Source organism: Bison bison, unplaced genomic scaffold (genome assembly GCF_000754665.1).
Source record: "Bison bison bison isolate TAMUID 2011002044 unplaced genomic scaffold, Bison_UMD1.0 scf7180017864348, whole genome shotgun sequence".
In the NCBI taxonomy this organism is placed as follows: Eukaryota; Metazoa; Chordata; class Mammalia; order Artiodactyla; family Bovidae; genus Bison; species Bison bison.
In genome coordinates, this window is record NW_011494920.1 from 1,052,079 (window position 1) to 1,071,316 (window position 19,238).

The 19,238-nt window shown below is 44.1% G+C and overlaps 1 protein-coding gene across 1 annotated transcript in view; it reads right to left on the reverse strand.

The window, feature by feature from the left end:
- Positions 1 to 9,570: 9,570 nt before the first annotated feature.
- The window catches only part of LOC104999211, a 256,096-nt gene continuing 246,428 nt past the window's right edge, over positions 9,571 to 19,238 (reverse strand). The window contains exon 12 of the mRNA XM_010854715.1: positions 9,571 to 13,639. The gene's annotated coding sequence lies outside the window, so the exon portion shown is untranslated. The remainder of the gene's footprint in view (positions 13,640 to 19,238) is intronic.

Here is a 19,238-nt window from a genome sequence, read left to right on the forward strand (position 1 = left end):
CCTCCCTCGGGCTCCCGGGTCCCGCCGCGCTCCCAGCTCCCTCACCGGCCGCGCGCGCCCGGGAGAAGTTATCGCCGGCGCGGCCGCCTCTCCGGCTGCTCACACGCCCCCTGGCACAAGCGCTACTTTCTGCCCCCCGCCCCACCCCTCCCTGCTCCTCTTCCTCCTCCTCTTCCTCGGCCCTTTCCCAGCGGTCTCCTCCCAATGTCACCGGCGGCCGAATAGAGGCAGCGACGGCAACCACAGTCTCGAAACTGGCGCAGCTCGCTTCCCGCTACCGATGGAGTGGAGTTGGTGACCCGGCCGCCCAATCCACAACGACCCTGACACGCGTGCTCCGTGGGTGGCCTCCCTGCTCCCCGACCTTCTGCTGGGCCCCTCTGCTAGCGGGGATGGTCCCCAGGCTGGGCTGCTGGGTTCGCCGCTGCGGAGCGCTTTAGGGAGGGGTGACCCGAGGCCGGCACACTGCTCCTGGGGCCACCGAAACCGCAGGGTTTTTAAGCCGCGGGAAGAGGCGCCCCGGATCCTGGCTCAGACCCAGGTGGGGTCGGGAGAGAGTGGGAGGAGGTGTCCCCTGTTCCCCGGACTTCTGCCTGCCACCGCCCTGGGACCCCTGTCTCTCGCCACTCCTTCGCCGTGGCCCAGGATGAAGTCGAGAGGAGGAGACCTGGGCACCGGCGAGGCTTCCAACTCGGCTCGGTCCCCGGCCACGCACCAACAGCCCCCACGTCGCGGCTCGGTGACTGAGGCCGAGCCGCTCCCAACAAACATGTGACATGCCTTGGGCAGCCCGGGCGCTTGGGGACAGATCTACACTCAGCGTTGTTTGGGGTGTCGGGAAAACAGGGTACGTAATCGCGCAGGCTGCACGGAGGCTAACTCTCCTCCACCGCCTAGCCCACAAGCCCGCAGGCGAAGGCAAGCAGCCGGGCTATTCCGGGTTGTGGGGTGTGGGGCAAACAGCTCTCCCCATCTGCGCCTTACAGGTGCCACCTGGCGGTTCTCTTGGAGAGGTTTCCACTTAGCGGCTCAAAGGTAATGGGGGTGTCGGGAAGGTGAGCGCCGGTCCAGACAGGCACCCTCAAGCCTTTCCCCTCCCAACCAGCACTTTACATTTTAAAAAAGAAGTGAGAATGCTCGTACGGCTTACAGTTTGTTCCGCAGAGAGACCAGACTCCCCAAGTTGGGACGGAGAAGTCGATTTGGGTAAGTCAGGACTCAACAGTTACACAAAGCCCGAAGCTGGAGCTGCCCCCAGCTGTCACCTCTGCTGTCACTCCCTGCGTCTAGGCGTCCCTTCACTCCGCAAGCACTGAACTGCCTCTAGAGTGGAAGCTCTACCGATGAGAGCAGAGACTTGGGTGTTTGGTTTTGTGTTTTCTATTTTTTCCCCCCATCACTCTTCTCAGAACTTGGAACAACGCTTAACATCCTGTCGCTTCCATATATGTTTACAGAATGAATAAATAAACATTATGGACCAGAAACTGTGCTTGGCTCATCCTCCCCCTGCAGCCCTTCCCCTTCTTTCTCTTCAAGCTCTTTCTGCTACATTCAGCTACCATCACAGGTGAGGTGGATGGAGAGAAGCCGAAACAAAATAGGCAAGCAATCCATGCAGGCCCTGGAGGATAGGGATCATAACTGAGGAGCCCATTACACAGTGAAATTCCCCCTCCATGGGGTACTACAGAACACACTCCTCTCAAGAAAAGCAAAAAAACAAAAAAACAAACAAACAAACAAAAAAAACCCACCTCTGTCATACTTGGGACTTGATGCAACGGATAAATCCTGTTTGTAGAGATCTAATGGCAAGATGAGGCAATTTTCTCACTGCGCAGGAGTTTCAGCCTTTTTTTATTAAAAAAAATACAGAAATAGTGAAAGAATATCAGAATATCAGGGTGCCAGAGCTTTGCCACTAAATTGAAAAGATGTTTGGCATAGCTGTCTTCTAACTTTGAATGGAGATTTGGGTGGATGGTGTGGGTGTGTGGGGCTGGGAGGAATGTCCATGAAGACAGTGCCAGATGTATTAAACCTTTCCTTCTAAAAGACAGAGCTGTAAAACAGATGCAGCAACTGTCTTTGTGGAAATGAACACTTAAAGTGAGATACCCAGAAAACCCTCTTATAATTAAAACCAAGACATTCATCATGCTGACCAAGACCTTTTATAGACCATTCACAGGGCTGCTGGGGAAAAGGCAACATACCTATGCATATCATCTAGGAAGTTTAAATTCTAGGCAGAGAGGATGAAGCAAATACATGTACCACATGACATTTTAAAAATCCATCCATCAGCCTGATATTTACCTTTTTTAGTTATTTGGCAGTGTTTCCCTTGAATAATCTTAGCAGATTCAGATTCTTCTATGGCTTATTAAACTCATTCAGCATCCATTTTTACAAACCTTGGACTTTTAGCCACTTGTGCCCTCAAAACATAACTCCATTTGCCAATGAAGGACAAAATATTTTTCATTTCCTTTTGATGTATCTTTATAGGGACACAGGTCAAAGGTGATTCCCAGTAGTTACCTTGCAGTCTAAAGCAATAAAATCACCACAGAATCTGCAGGGCTGGCATCACACCCTCCTTTTTCAGGGAAGTATCTCATGCTCCAGAGAAGGCAATGGCACCCTACTCCAGTACTCTTGCCTGGAAAATCCCATGGATGGAGCAGCCTGGTGGGCTGCAGTCCATGGGGTTGCGAAGAGTCGGACACGACTGAGTGTCTTCACTTTCACTTTTCACTTTCATGCATTGGAGAAGGAAATGGCAACCCACTCCAGTGTTCTTGCCTGGAGAATCCCAGGGTTGGGGGAGCCTGGTGGGCTGCCGTCAGTGGGGTCGCACAGAGTCGGACACGACTGAAGCGACTTAGCAGCAGCAGCAGCAGCAGCAGCAGCAGCAGCTCATGCTCTTTCTTTGTATAGATTCATTGTTCCTGGAGATTTTTATTTCCAATGAGATAGCTATGGTACAAGGAGGACTCTCCACTTTTGTGAGCCTTCGTCATGAAGTCTCCTCTAAAATATAGCATCAAGTATGGCATAGTGGTTTTTTGTTTACCACATCAGTTTATTTATACTAATGGTAACTTTGTAGGTCAAGTCCGTTTTCATCCCAATTTTTAAAAACTTAGTATCGGGAGAGTTTTGATATTCCAACAATAAGATCATTTCTTGTGTGTGTATATGTGTATGTGTAATTAAATCCATGGGAGATGTTATTAGAAATAGAAATTTGACCCAACTTCAGTAAAAGGGGTGGAACTAACGTAAAGACACTTAGCTATCCATGGAATCCAAGGATAAGAATGCAACTGGGTGTCAGTGATAACTTGGAAATAGAGACATGCATTAATGAGTTTCTCTTTCCTTTTCTCCCCCTACCCTACCTGCTCCATTCTCTCTCCTCCTTTGCTCTCTCTCCCCCCATACACTTTCTCTGCTTCTCTGGTGTGCACTGAGTTACATGATTACTCACAGGTCTTGAACTTCATGACCCATGGGCCAGTTCCAGATTCTCAAGGAAGTACCATGATTGACTGCCAAACTCCAATCCAGACAATCATGGCTAGGGGGCATGGTCAAGTTGCACTTCCATAGCAACTACTGTAGCAATCACATGGATAATAGTGGTGGGCTGAGGCAGGAAAGGAAGGAAAATATTCCCACAACATGGGGAGGGGTTCTTGACCCCCTCCCCTGACCACTAGCATCTCTGAACATTTGCTGTTCTCTGAATAATGGCACAAAGGCAGATGGGGGTGGGGAGGAGAATGAATATGCATGTTTAAATCCTGAGTGACAGATAATGCCTCTTGCTCATGGGGGTACCCTAAGATGCTGGTCCCACTAAAAGTAACAGAATGATTTTATGATCTCTCAATATGGGACTAGATGAGCATGAGGACAGAAACAAGCATTTCACAGAGAGTTTACTTTAGCGCCTCTTTTCATGGCAAATTAAATAAGAGATTTTTTCTTTAACTGAAGGAAATGAGTGTGATATCATTTACATTTATCAAAGATAAACATTCTGCCTTCTCATTTACATAAGAGTTATTTCTAAAATGTATATAAATCATACATTTGAAATCGAATCATATATCAAATATAATTGGATGGTGAATCGTAACATTTTTTCGGGTCAGAAACCACTTTTGAGAATTTGAAGAGGGCTGTGGACTTTCCCTAGAAAAAAATATGAGCAGATGCACACATATTTTTTTAATTTTATTGAAGTATAGTTGATTTACAATATTGTGTTAATTTCAGCTGTACAGCAAAGTGACTCAGTTATACATATGTTCTTTTTCATATTCTTTTCCATTACAGTTTATTACAGGATATTGAATATAGTTCCCTCTTCTACACAGTAGGACCTGGTTGTTTATCCATTGCATAGATACTAGTTTGGATGAACACATATTATAGCGGGATGATAGCTAACATATTTATTTGACATCTGAAACTTCACATATCGTGTTTCCTTTGAGTTCTTCCAACCAATCACATCTGAATAAATGAAACAAGGACTCCAGATTCTTCAACAAAAGATTCCAAATGCCCAGTAAGTAAAAAAATTGGTCAGGAGGACTTTCCTAGTGGTCCAGTGGTTAAAATTCCGAGCTCCCAATGCAGGGGGCATGGATTCAATACCTGGTGGGGGAACTAAGATCCTGCATATGCCATGTGATGCAGCCAAAAAAAAAAAAAAAAGTTGGGGGTGGGGAGCGCTGGAGCATATGTGAACTTGAGGAAAGAGTCCCACCACCCACAACTCCTGCCCTGAAGAGATCCAAATGAGTGGACGTAAGGCAAGAAGACAGAGTTCTTAGAAGGATAGACGAAAGTAGTAACAATGGGGAGAAGCTAGGATAGCTGTTGCTGCTGTTTAGTCACTAAGTCATGTCGGACTCTTTCTTTGTGACCCCAAAGACTGTAGCCTGTCCGGCTCCTCTGCCATGGGATTCTCCAGGCAAGAATACTAGAGTGGGTTGCCATTCCCTTCTTCAGGGAATCTTCCCAACCTAGGGATCAAACCTGTGTCTCCTGCTTAGCAGTCAGAGTCTTTACCACTCGCCACCTAGGAAGCCTGCTGCTAGGACTCTCACAACAAAATACTCCAAATTAGCTGGCACAAACAACAGAAATAAATGTCGCATAGTTCTGGAGTTTGGAAATCCAAGATCAAGATGCTGGCAGAGCTGGTTTCTTCCAAAGCCTCTCTCCTTAGCCTGGTGCCTGCTCACCTCTGTGTCCTCACGTGGCTTTCCTGCGCACCAGCACGGCTGTGCCTCTTTTTGTGTCTAAATTTCCTCTTCTTAGAAGGGCCACTTAGGATTGGGTTAGAGCCCATCCTAACAGATTCATTTTTAGTCTGATCACCTCTGTAAAGACCCTCTCTCCAAATAGCCACATTCTGAGGGGTTAGGGCTTCAAATATATGAACTGGGCAGAGGCACAATTCAGCCCATAATTGACAAGAATCAAACTCCAGAAAGAGTCTGAGAATGGAGGTGAGATAGAGATCACCCCTATATATTGAGAGCCCAAGAGTAATGAAATTTGTGTCCTGTTTTCCCATTGGGATATTTTGGGAAATCTCAATCTTGAGAAAAACCCAGAACACAAAGGTATAAAGTAGGAATATAAATGTCACCAGGCCTTGCATGCGTGTCACTTAAGTCACTTCAGTCGTGCTCGACTCTTTGAGACCCTGTGGACTGTAGTCCACAAAGCTCCTCTGTCCAAAAGATTCTCCAGGCAAGAATACTAGAGTGGGTTGCCATGTCCTCCTCCAGGGGATCTTCCCGACCCAGGGATCGAACTCACATCTCTTACGTCTCATGCATTGGCAGGCAGGTTCTTCACCACTAGCCTCACACAGCCTTGCCAGCCCCCTGGGCTTTCTCATAGTGCCTAAGTGCTAATGATGAGGTGTCTGCAAGCTGCAGGAGGCTTGGAAGTTAGTGGGGAAAGAGCACCAGCAAAACATGGAAAAGGCCACCTAGGAGGGCAAACAGACACAGGACAAGCAACAGAGTGGTCTGCTGACTGGTATGCAGAGATGTGGCTACCATTCCATGGCATGGCACAGGGCAGGCTTGGGGCCAAAGCAGGGACTTCAGAATAGTCAGTGGCTGTGCCCTAGAGCAATGCCGTGTGTCACTCACACCTGGAGAACAGAGGCCAAGTCATCTCTGCAGAAGATGAGAGAGATCATCAACACCCAGACGTGTCCCCCGGTGTCATGATGCTCCAAAAGTCTCCCCAGGACCAACAAGCTACCCCAGAGGTGAGAGAGAAAGAAGAGAGGGAACAAAAGTGTCTAAAACTGGTAAGTTTTAAACCAGGATAGGTTTGCTTTAGATGACTGGAGAGGACTAAGAAAACTAAATGAAGTTTTCTGTTTCTGAGTACAAATGAGTGCCTCTAAGTTAATTTTACTATAGAAAACTGTTTCACTTTTTGTACCTGAGATTTAGGGACTATTGACTTTTAAGAATAGATCCTTTACACTTCACATGTGTAACACACTTTCAAGAAGTCTGTAAATCTCTTGGAATAGCACCACGAGGGCTTCCCAGGTGGCTCGGTGATAAAGAATCCACCTGCCAGTGTAGGAGATGCAAGAGACATGAGTTTGATCCCTGGATCGGGAAGATCCCCTGGAGAAAGAAATGGCAACCCACTCCAGTATTCTTGCTTGGAAAATACCATGGACAGAGGAACCTACCAAGCTACAGTCCATGTGGTCACAAAAAGTCAGGCATGACTGAGCAACTGAGCACCCAGGCATGCATGTACCATCTATGAATGCAGATTAAGAATATATGCCCTAGGGGATCTGGTTTTATTAATCTGGTTTTATGAAGAATCTTTTTTAACTGAAAAAAATACCTGTTAATATATATAATTTTCCACTCATGTATTATTTGAAATTCTATTTTCTGAAAGAGTAGTGTCTATAAGTTACAGCACAATGGCTCATGTGCTTGTGTTTAGTAAATGCCAGAGAAAGAACAGAATCATAAATAGAGAAATTATAGACAATCACTGGGTAAAGATAGCTATATTCACATGGAGGTGACAGTATCATGCTGCTTTACTTTGAGAAATAAAAAGCTTTTTAACAGAAGTCTTCAAGATGAAAACATCTGAGTTAATTGTTTTTCTTCTTCCCCATTTTCAAGCAAATACTTTTTATTACCTAATTATATGTCAGTAGTGTCATAAAATGAAGGAGAAGCTACATGTCAGACATATTTGTAGGGAAGGCTTGTGGTAATCAGGGCCATTAATTGCAGTGATATTTCTGAAAATTTTCTTATATCTTGTTCATCAGTGTTTCTCTCTTGCATTCCACTCTTAAACATACAAACAGATTCTTCTCACCCTATTTTCAAAAATTTCCCTACATCCAATATGTGTGTCAATTTCCTATCCTGGGTCCCTTCTTCCTTGGTATAATCAAGCTCTGTCATCTCCTCGTGAATTGACTTAGGCTGGAATAGACCAATTTTGATCACCAGAGTAAGGCAGAACTTGTATCTCCATCTCCAGAGATGCCTCTCCACCAAGACTTAATCTGTGGGACTTCCCTGGTGGTCCAGTGGTTAAGACTCTGTGTTCCCACTCCCCATGCAGGGGGCACTGGATTTGATCCCTGGTTGGGGAACTAAGATCCCTCAAGCTGCTCAGTGTCGGGGGAAAAAAAGACAATTTGTTTTTGTTCATCAAGACAAGATGTGTACTTTGTAATCAAGTTAGGGCTCAACCATGGTGTTCCCATTCACTGGTTGTGTGACCTTTGGTGAGTGCCTTCAAATTTGGGGGTCACTTTATCTGAAAAATGGGGACAGTAGTACCTACCTCATAGAGAAATTTTGAGACCCCCAGGACACTACAAGGACACAAAATGAGCTGACACCCATCTTGCCCACGTGTCTACCAGTATCCTCTTGCCAAGACTGAAGAACACGGACAGGTAAGGGGCACAATGAGAGTTTCAATGTGAAACCTTCTAATGCATATGTCTGCAACTCACTATTTTCACTATTACCTACAACCTGACATCTGTCACAGAGATATTGATTGGCACCTGTAAAGAGTCACATGGTTTTGAAGAATCTGCCTAAAGTCTTGGCATCTGAGAGGAGAATTTTCCAAAAAGCTTGAAATATAAACCTTCTGCAAAACCACTTCTAACTCCCAGTCTATCTTTACAACTCTGTTCCCTATTCAGTTCTAACAAGCATTCCCAGGGCACCTACTGTTTGCCAGGAATTGTACTAAATTCTGGGAATAAAGAGGTGAAGGAGGAATAAAATTTGTCTTCAGAGAGCACATCATTTACTAGGTTTAGACTTGACTTTTCTAAACCTAGCCTCTCAATTTATTTCTTTACTACTCAATTCACTTGAACATTACATTTATTGTCTTGTACACAGAGGGTACAGGGGCAACCCAGGGATGAGCATAAAATTTAGTTGAAAGGACAGAGTAAGGATACAAACAGGCATAAAACAAGTAGAGAGATTAAGCTGGCATGCCATGAAAATCAAGAGACGAGAAATCAAATCTAGTTGGAAGGATCAGAAAAATCTTCACGAAGGAGGTGCTGTTTGATATGTGAGAGATTTCAGGAAACGAGGTTGGCACAGATTCCACAGGGAGGCCTTTCAGTACATGGTGTGTGGAGAAAACCTCACCCACCAGAGCAGTCCTTCTCATCCACTCCCAGGAGTTATTGTTCAGTCGCTCAGTCGTGCCGGACTCAGTGACAACATGGACTGCAGCACGCAAGGCCTCCCTGTCCTTCACCATCTCCCGGAGTTTGCTCAAACTCATGTCCATCGATCAGTGATGCCATCCAACCATCTCATCCTCTGTCATCCCCTTATCCTCCCACCTTCAATCTTTCCCAGCATCAAGGTCTTTACCAATGAGTCAGTTCTTTACATCAGGTGGCCAAAGTATTGGAGTTTCAGCCTCAGGATCAGTCCCTCCAGTGAATATTCAGCATTGGTTTCCTTTAGGATGGACTGGTTGGATCTCCTTGCAGGGACTCTCAAGAGTCTTCTCCAGCACTCTGAGGAGACCACGCCTCCCCAGCACCGTGAACCAGCCTCAGTGGTACCACTTATTGCATTGGATTTGTTCACCCGTGTGTCTCCCTCACTGGGTGGCAAGTCCTCCTAAGAGGACAAACCATGTTTTAGACAGTTTTATACAACAGATACAAAAGTTCCAGAAAACTCTGAGAACTAGGAACCTAGAGTATTTTACATCTATTTATTTTTGGCTGTGCTGGGTCTTCGTTGCCACTTGGGCTTTTTCTCAAGTTGCGGTAAGCGGGGACTACTCTCCAGCTGAGATGCACAAACTTGTCATTGCAGTAGCTTCTCATTGTAGAACATGGGCCTTAGGCACATGGGCTTCGGTAGTTGCAGCTCCTGGGCTCTACAGAATGGGCTCAATAGTTGTAGCACGCCAGGCTAAGTTGCTCCATGGCTGTGGGATCCTCCAGGACCAGGGATTGACCCCACGTCTCCCGCACTGGCAGGCAAACTCCCCACCACTGAGCTACCAGGGAAGCCATATCCAACTGGAGCCTCTCACTACATTTGCTGAAAAATCTACCAGTTTTTAGCGTCTGCTTCACCTGTCTTAGACCTTCCGCTTAGAAGGGGGTTTACTTAGTCCTGAGACATCTCTGACCCACGGTTCTCTCAGCACTTTTGTGTTTATTGCAAGGTCATCAGGAACTTTAGACCTGCACGTAGGACATGAAGGTCATGAGAAACCACGGCCCATCCATCTAGAACCTTCCTCTGTCAAAGTTTTCTAACACGTTCCCCTGGTATGGAACTGCTCTGAGAGGGGCCAGGTTTGGGGTTCTTCGGAACATGTATCTACTCCCTCCCTTGAAGATTAACCTCTAAGGGAGAAGCAGGACGATCACATGTGTATCCCTGCCCTTTTCTCATCTCCAGCCCTTTCTCCCCTCCTCGTTTTGTACTTTGCTACCCTGTTCATCAAGGCTCCTACCTCATAGCCTCCTCTTTTTCTAGTAGCACTTGTATTTCCCTTTCTTGTAACAATAATGCCAGGGAAGACACAGAGAAAGAATCTGAGTGACCATGAAGAGTAAATTTATATGGGTTATTTCCAAAACCTCATCCCATGTTACACAAATTGATGAATGAATGTGTATATGCTCATGCGCGCGCGCGCGTGTGTGTGTGTGTGTGTGTGTGTGTGTGTATGTGATCACTAACTTTTTGAAGACTTTAGAAATTCAGAGTAATTTTTTCATGTACACTCGAGTATTGGTTTCTATAACATATTCCAGCAAAGCATAAAGTTACAGATATTTTTCTTTATAAATAGAATATAAGCTTCTCACGCAGAACGCATTGCAATATTCTCTAAGGTAAAAGCTGAGAAATCATTATAGATAACTCAAAAGTGCTCTTCCTTTGAAACACAGCACTTGTGGGCAAATAGGATCATTTGAAACCTTAGGAAAAGGTTGAGGAAATTCATCAGTGTGAAAAGACAACCATTTTATTTGGTCTAAAATGAAGTAACATTTTATAAGGCTGAATTTCATTTTCCTGAAAGTTATAATGAAAACAAATGATTGACTCATTTTATGCTTTCTGTAACATAAAAATAAAAACCTCCCTGAGTTAGCCTTTACTGGTTTTGTAATGGAAAGCTTCAGCTGAGAGTAGGCTTGCATGTTTTATTTAAAAACAAAAACAAAGAAAAAAACCTCGATAGGGTACTCAGAGGTGATTGGGAGCAGAGAGCCAAGAAACATCACTATTTTAGAACTGTGAACATTTTATCAAGTTCTCCAAATGGAAGCTTAACTTGAACCACATGTCAGATTGCTTTTGATTTAGGGGGAACAAGGTACCCTGGTGGATTTTGATAAAGTGGTGGTAATCCACTGGTGGTAATGATACAGCCAAAAAGAATATTATTCTACAATGGGACATTCAAAATAGTGAGGAAGCAAGCAGTTCCACATAACAATGAAAAAGGTCATCTGCATTCCAAACCCTACTACATCTCTGAAGAGGATTATGTTTCCTGGAGGCTAGCTCTGAGCTGGAGGTGAGGAGTGGCAGATGAGAGAAACTAGATCTGTCTCTTGCTGGACTCGGAAGACTTTGGGGCGAATGAACTCCAGGCAGGAAGCTCAAGACCAAAGGCACTTTCGTTCAAGGGTGCCGAGTGCTCTCTGCACTGTGCTTGTCTACCATGTCGCCTCCCCTGCCCACCCGATTCTGTCCCTGTGGCCACATCCCAGCTACCCCCATAGAAGGATGTGGCCAGCACACTTAAGAAGGTCCTAAGAAGTCTCCTGTTCTTTGCTTGTTCTTCATCCGTTGTCGTTCCTTTCTGCGTCCATCATGTGTCGTGAAATGTAGTTAAACACAACAGCAGGATCTTAGCTGAGCCTGGGTGACTCTGTCCTGTCTCTGGGTGGATCTGAAGGCAGCAACAGTGTGGAGAAGCCAGAAGATACAAAGAAAGGACTTGAATTACCATGAAGAGAACCAGCAGATGATTGGTCGAAGGGATTCGCTAAACAAGAACAAATTGGTAGAACAGATAAGCATCCTTTGGATCAAAAAAATACTAGACTTTGAAATATCAAATGAGATACCAGCTCCAGCTATTCCTTTTTAAAATTTTTCATTTGAAGTATAGAGTTGATGTGCAATATTATATGTTACAGGCACACAATATAGTGATTCATAATTTGTAAAGGTTATACACTCTTTACCATTATTATAAAATACTGGCTATATCCCCTGTGTTGTACAATATATGTTTGTAGCTTATTTTATACCTGATAGTTGGTACCTCTTAATCCCCTACCCCTGTAATGCCCCTCCTCCTCTTTCTCTCCCCGCTGATAACTACCAGCGTGTTCTTCAAGTCTGAGAGTCTGCTTCTTTGTGTTACATTCACTTGTTTGTTGTATTCTTAAAATTCCACACATCTTAACTGCAAAGAAGTGTGAACCTAGAAGCTGGAGAAGCCACACACATTTGGGTGATATTTAAAATAAACAGAGGTACATGGGACAGATGTGAAATACTAGGAATCCATAGTGTTGGCCTGTCTGGTGGGTCCCCTCTCTGTACCTCTCATTTTTCTCTAAAAGGAAAGCCACTAGGATCTCTGCTTCTTGGATCCTGGTCAGTTTATACTGGACAACTAGGAGTGGAGGGGGGAAGACAACTTGGGGGATTCTACCATTCAGAATCACAATTCTGCTCTCTTATCTGAATCCTTCTCTTTGAACATTAATACTTCTCAGCAGCTTTCATTGTCTATGCTTCTTTTTGGAGGTTCCTCTTTGTCTTCCTACCACTAACTGAATTGATCTTCTGCATTCTCAGTCCGAATTGCAAAGGATAGCATCAGATCAACTAAGAGAATTAATCTCTCTGCTATTAAGAAGAGAGACCAGCAGACTACTTGGTATATTGCTAATGTATATATTGCTAATGGTATATTGCTAGTCTTCAGTTAGGTATCCATGCTTCTCTGGAGCATATAAAGGGCAACCTAGCATCATTTCCAAGGGCAGGGTACTATGGACTAGGCATATTGGGCACCAGGCTAGTAAAGATCCTTAATGGAACAAATGCACATTCAAATACATAAGAAAATGGCTTTGGTGAAAACATACACACATACAGTGAAATATGTTTCTGTTAAAGGTCATGAAATCAAGGAAAGTGGTTCAAGTACCTCTCATCACTACTGATCACACTTACAGATGGGGTGAAGCCAACCTGGCAACAAGAAAGTCAAATCTCTTACTGTTAGGTCAAATTCCTATTATGTTGTTCATTGTTGAGCTTTGTCTTTCTGAAATAAGAAAAACACTGGCCAGTTTTTGTTCTGTTTTTCATAATAAAGCATGCAGTTGTGGCTTTTACTAGTTTCGAAAGAGAAAGCATACTACATGAAATAGCCAGGCACAGTATGATGGTCCCTTGATAATCTATATTCCAGGGAGGCTGCTATTTATCCAACTATTGATGAAAGGCTAAATTTTTATTATGTACAAACCAATTTAAACTGTTCTTAAAATGAATAAAGAAGAAAAGTCATCTCTGCTTGTACAACTACAAAATTATATGGTTTTCAGCAATCTCTGAATATTTCTTTCAGATTCCCTTGGAACATAGCTATTTTTATATTACCTATGTGAAGGTATTTTTCCCCCTCCCTGGGAATCTGAGGAATAAAATTCAAGGCAAGTTTTGACTTCCTTCTATCCCAGTGTCAGACAATACCCTCAATCAAAATGGCTAACTGGTGAAAGAGATTCAAAATCAATACTGCAGGGACCTATTTCATCAAGTGCCTGGTTCCCAGCCACTGTATTTCTCCTCTCCTTGCAGCTGGAGCCACTTGACACCTTTGTGTGGACTCGGCCATTTCTCTTCCAGAGGCCTTTGGTGAGAAGGGTTCAAGGACAGCCACACCACACGGGAGAGGCCAGCTTCAAGACAAAGTTACTGTTCATCCTTCTCGGACCTTGTGTCCGGGGCTCCTGAAGGGTTTTTCCAGTTTCCAAAACCTAGAATGAAAAATGGCTTTCTGAAAATCAGCTCTGTGATTTGGAAACAGGCCATGGAACTTTTCAAGGACTTCTCTTCCATTTTTTGACATCAATATGTCTTACCGAGATATCCAGGGCTATGTGCTGTCTCCTAGGTTCTTAATTACAGTTCGATCAACGTCATAGAGTGGAGTGGTATCCTGTAGACTAGAGAGATGGCTAAACAGCCCAGGAACCAAATCAGGGGCCAGCAAATTATGGCCTGAAGGGCAAATCCGCCCTGCAGCCTGCTTCTGCAAACCTTGCAAGCTAAGAGTAGTTTTCACTTTGTCGAGTTGAGTAAAAAAATAAAAAGAGGAAGAAGAACCTGCAACAGAAACTTTGCATGGTCTACAAAGCCTAAAATATTTACTGTTTGGCCCTTTACAGGAAAAGTTAGCCAATTTCTGAACTAAATGACCCCACAGAGCCAGAGAGTTGATGCAGCTGGTTGCCCATCGCTCCCCTCTGGTAGTTGAAAGGAAACTGCATCTATGGTCTCTTGTTTAGTAGCTAAGTTGTGTCTGACACTTTTGAGACCCCATGGACTGTAGCCTGTCAGGCTCCTCTGTCCATGGGATTTCTCAGGCAGGAATACTGGAGTGGGTTGCCATTTCCTTCTCCAGGGAATATTCCTGACCTAGGGATCAAACCCATGTCTCCTGCATTGGCAGGCAGATTCTTTACCACCAGGCAAGCCCTTGGTCTCTTGGGGTATTTAATTTCAAAAAAGCATTTGCCAACTTGAAAAATCCACATCAGGCATCAGGGTCTGTGTGCACTGGCTTCAGAAAATCAACCCCATATGGAAAAGCAGCTTTCATTGGAATCACCCTCTCATTAAGTTTCTGATAATCCATTGATATTGTTCTCAAGACCCATCAGTTTTCTCACTGGTCAAACAGGAGAGCTTAATGAGGGTGTGGGAGGGGAAGTTGGGGAATGTAATAGGAATTACAATCCCAGCCTTACTCAAGGGTTTGATATTAACATTCATCTCTACAGCTCCTCCAGGGGTGTGTGGTATTGCTTTAAGTCAACTAACGTGACGCCATCTGAGAACAGAAGCTATCCCCTGCTCATCTAGAGCCTTCCTTCCACAAGTCCAGCAGCCAGCATGTAGTTGTTGATGAGGACATCTATTCCAACTATACATGTGGGAACTGGGACAGTAATCACAGGATGAATCACCAGGAGGTCCACGCTGACCCACTGCTGAGGTAAACCCAAACCAAGTCTCCATGTAGGCTCCATAACCTCAGTAAGTCCCCTCTGAGTAGGGGACCACACTGGTATTTCTGGGTCCTGAGGAATTCTCATTAGCCACAGCTCATGTGAAATCCCACAGAGATCGGGGTGGTTCCTTTCTCTGGGGGCAACCATTTTCCTGAGAGATGACTGCAAGAATATGTCAGACTGTCCTTTTTAGGGGAATAGAAGGGAGATGAACAGCGCTTGTGGCACTACCATAGAGTACCTTCCTTATGGGCTGTGGGTCTATAAACCAGTGAAGGGTTAGAATTACTCAGGTCACCTAGGATTTTGCTTTTGTTTTGGTGTCAGTTTACCCAGATCAAGAAGGATTATAATAGGGCTACACATTTCTTTCAGTCTTAGGCACATCTTACACCATTTACCACTGCCAAACATCAGTTCAGTTCAGTTGCTCAGTCGTGTCCGACTCTTTATGACCCCATGAATCGCAGCACACCAGGCCTCCCTGTCCATCATCCACTCCCAGAGTTCACCCAAACTCACGTCCATCGAGTCGGTGATGCCATCCAGCCATTTCATCCTCTGTCATCCCCTTCTCCTCCTCCCCCCAATCCCTCCCAGCATCAGGGTCTTTTCCAATGAGTCAACTCTTCACATGAGGTGGCCAAAGTACTGGAGTTTCAGCTTTAGCATCAGTCCTTCTAATGAACACCCAGGAACAATCTCCTTTAGGATGGATTGTTTGGATCTCCTTACAGTCCAAGAGACTCTCAAGAGTCTTCTCCAACACCACAGTTCAAAAGCATCAATTCTTCAGTGCTCAGCTTTCTTCACAGTCCAACTCTCAATCCATACATGACCACTGGAAAAACCATCAATGACATTCAAAACCCACGATCATTGTTCCAGCTCTGCTGCCTATTATGGTAACCACAGCCATTTTGCCTCGGTCTTTGGTCCTGTCCTTGTGCTGTCCTTGGACTTTGCTACCTGGGACCCCGTCACCCCCAGAGAAATCAGGGAGCCATTTTCCTTGGCAGTAGTTCCTACCCTTGGATGGTGGTCACTCTGGCACTTTTCAAGGTATTTCTTTTTAAAAAATTTTATTGAACTATAGCTGTTTTATGACGTTGTGTTCATTTCTTCTCTACAGCAAAATGACTCATTATATACACACACACAAACTATATATATATATATAGTTTGTGTATATATACACACACACACACACACACACACATATATATGTATTCTTTTTCATATTCTTTTCCATTATGGCTTGTCACAGATTATTGACTCTAGTTCTCTGTGTTATACAGTAGGACCCTATTGTTTATCCCTCATCTGTAGTGACATGGATGGACCTAGAGATTATCTCACCAAGTGAAGCACATCAGAAAGACAAACATCATAGGATATCACTTACATGTGGAATCTAAAATACAATCCAGATCAACATATCTACAAAACAAAAGCATCCTCACAGACCTAGGGAACAGACTTGTGGTTGCCAAGGGGCAGGTGGGTAGGGAAGGGATGGAATGGGAATTTGGAATTAGCAGTTATATATATATATATATTTCTTGATGAAGGTATTTCTTGATGAAGGTAATGCCTCACTGAAGGAATGATGCTTTAGTCTCCCTGGGGGACATGACTAGATGTAGATGAGTGATTTATACATTGTAAAGATACCCCAATATTTCTTATCTTTACATCCATTTCTCTACATCATCCCAAGAAATTTCTGGCATCATAGCTCAAGCATTGGCTAGGGCGATGGGGACAGCTATGAGTATAACAGCTACTGGCTACCATTCCCACATTTCTATAAAATATGCTGAGCTGCTCAAGTGAGCATATTGAACTCAGAATCTCTGGCAAGTACACCCAATGCAAGATAATCAACCCGATCTAAAATTAAGCTTCTCTCTTCTTGGTCTGACATCCTCAGAAATCACTTCCACACAGATTGCAGGTTTTTGCCATCACAAATGAGCAAAATCCTGTGATTCTTTCTGTTGTATAAACCTTTCTCTCCAGCTTTGACTGTATCTGCCACCACACCAGCAGGCTGGGGTTGGATTCTAGCTAAAGCTCTGAAGGCAGTGCTGGGACGTAGGGCCCAGGGAGGGCTGGCATTCCTACCGACTGAACTCGCTTGCGTGGAGAGACCACAGGGACTTCTGGCAAGAAAGAGGAAGCCTCCGTGAAATGGGAAACAGGTTTGCTTCTGCTTTCCAGGAATACTTGGTAGGATGTGGGCTTTTCAGGTATTCAGAGTCATAAGATCTACCAAATTCTCTATTTCAGTTGTATTGGTCCCATTCTTTACTCCAAATGCCTTGGTCTCATGGGACACAAAGCCTGTGAATCCACCCTGCACATATATGTCTGTTTCTAACTGTTGGCCTTAACTTTTGGGCAGTTCAATAGTTACAAAACAAAGGAGACTCCTGCAGGTAGCCATGGAAGTTCCCTGATACTCTGAACATACCTTAAGCAGAACACTTTAAATCTTAATTTCCTTCAGGGTAAGCAGATGGGGGAAAAATGGAAACAGTGGCAGATTTTCTTTTCTTGGGCTCCAAAATCACTGCAGACAGTGACTGCAGCCATGAAATTAATAGACGCTTGCTCTTTAGAAGAAAAGCTATGATGAACCTAGACAGTGTATTAAAAAGCAGAGACATCACTTTGCCAACAAAGGTACATAGTCGAAGCTATAATTTTTCAGGTCGTCATATATGGATGTGAGAGTTGGACCATAAAGAAGGTTGAGCACTGGAGAATTGATGCTTTTGAGTTGTGGTGCTGGAGAAGACTCTTGAGAGTCCCTGCAAGGAGATCAAACCAGTCAATCCTAAAGGAAATCAACCCTGAATATTCACTGGAAGGATTGATGCTGAAGCTGAATTTCTAATACTTTGGTCACCTGATGCAAAGGGCTGACTCACTGGAAAAGACCCTGATGCTAGAAAAGACTGAAGGCAAGAGAAGTGGGCAACAGAGGATAAGATGGTTGGATGGCATCATCAACTCAATGGACATGAGTTTGAGTAAACTCTGGGAGATGGTGAAGGACAGGGAAGCCTGGCATGCTGCAGTCCATGGGGTCACAAAGAGTCAGACACGACTTAGTGACAGAACAACAACTTTACATTCTATGTAACCCATAGAAGAATCCACTACACGTACCCACAACATTCCTTACATCCCTTTTTCTCCCATAATGACTAGCATCACTTAAGCCACCAAAACCCTGACATTGATAGGTCTCTTATTCTACAAAACCCCAGGTGCTGACTGAAGTTAATACATTACCAGTATGCACCAGTGTCTATCTCATGATACTAGTAGAATCTTAGCTGCCTTAAATTCAAACTGGTGAGCTAACCAACCTAAGAATCTCATTTCTTTGAGAGTCTGTTGCTTATGATCACGATAGCCAGTAATAACCCTGTGAAGGTTCAATTATAGAGAACAAAACCTACTCCAGATTGTGTTAGCAGAAAGGCATTTGTTTTACAGGGTATTAAATGGCTTATAAAATTGTTTATAAATGAAAGGGAATTTAGTCTGATCATTCAGATAAAAAACTCTTAAGTCATAATGCAGAACTGCTGTTGCCCTGGCCATAATCAGGAAGCTGCCTGATGAAGCAAGAAGTCATGATGACAGCTGCTAGCTCAAGATCGAATCACTTCCACTTCAATCTGCACCAGCAAAAATAGGAGCCTCATGTCTCATCCCTCCACTCTTATTTCAGTTCTGGATTTTAGTCTTCTGTAAAGGCATTTGGTTGGCAGAGAATAAATCACATCCAGAAATATGGGATATGTAGATTTTAGCTCACCAGCCTCCAGAATATAGGAAGCCACACTAGAAAGAGGTGGGAATTTATTCTAAAAAAGCCAGTCTGCAATACCTGCTCCGGTACTTTTTCAGGGGTCAGGGGTGGGGGTGGGGTCCTATGATTGGAAATCTGCTACCCGCTGATGGGGCCTCCTAATGTCAACCTGCCTGTCTTTCACATTCTGTATATCGACTGCTCCGATATTGTCTCCTCCCTCAGTGATCAATGCAAAGAAATAGAGGAAAACAATAGAAGGGGAAAGACTAAAGATCTCTTCAAGAAAATTAGAGACACCAAGGGAACATTTTATGAAAAGATGGGCACAATTAAGGACAGAAATGTAAAAACAGAAGCAGAAGATATTAAGTAGAAGTGGTAAGAATACACAGAAGAACTATACAAAAAAGATCTTCATGACCCAGATAACCATGATGGTATGATCACTCACCTAGAACCAGACATCCTGGAATGTGAAGTCAAGTGGGCCTTAGAAAGCATCACTATGAA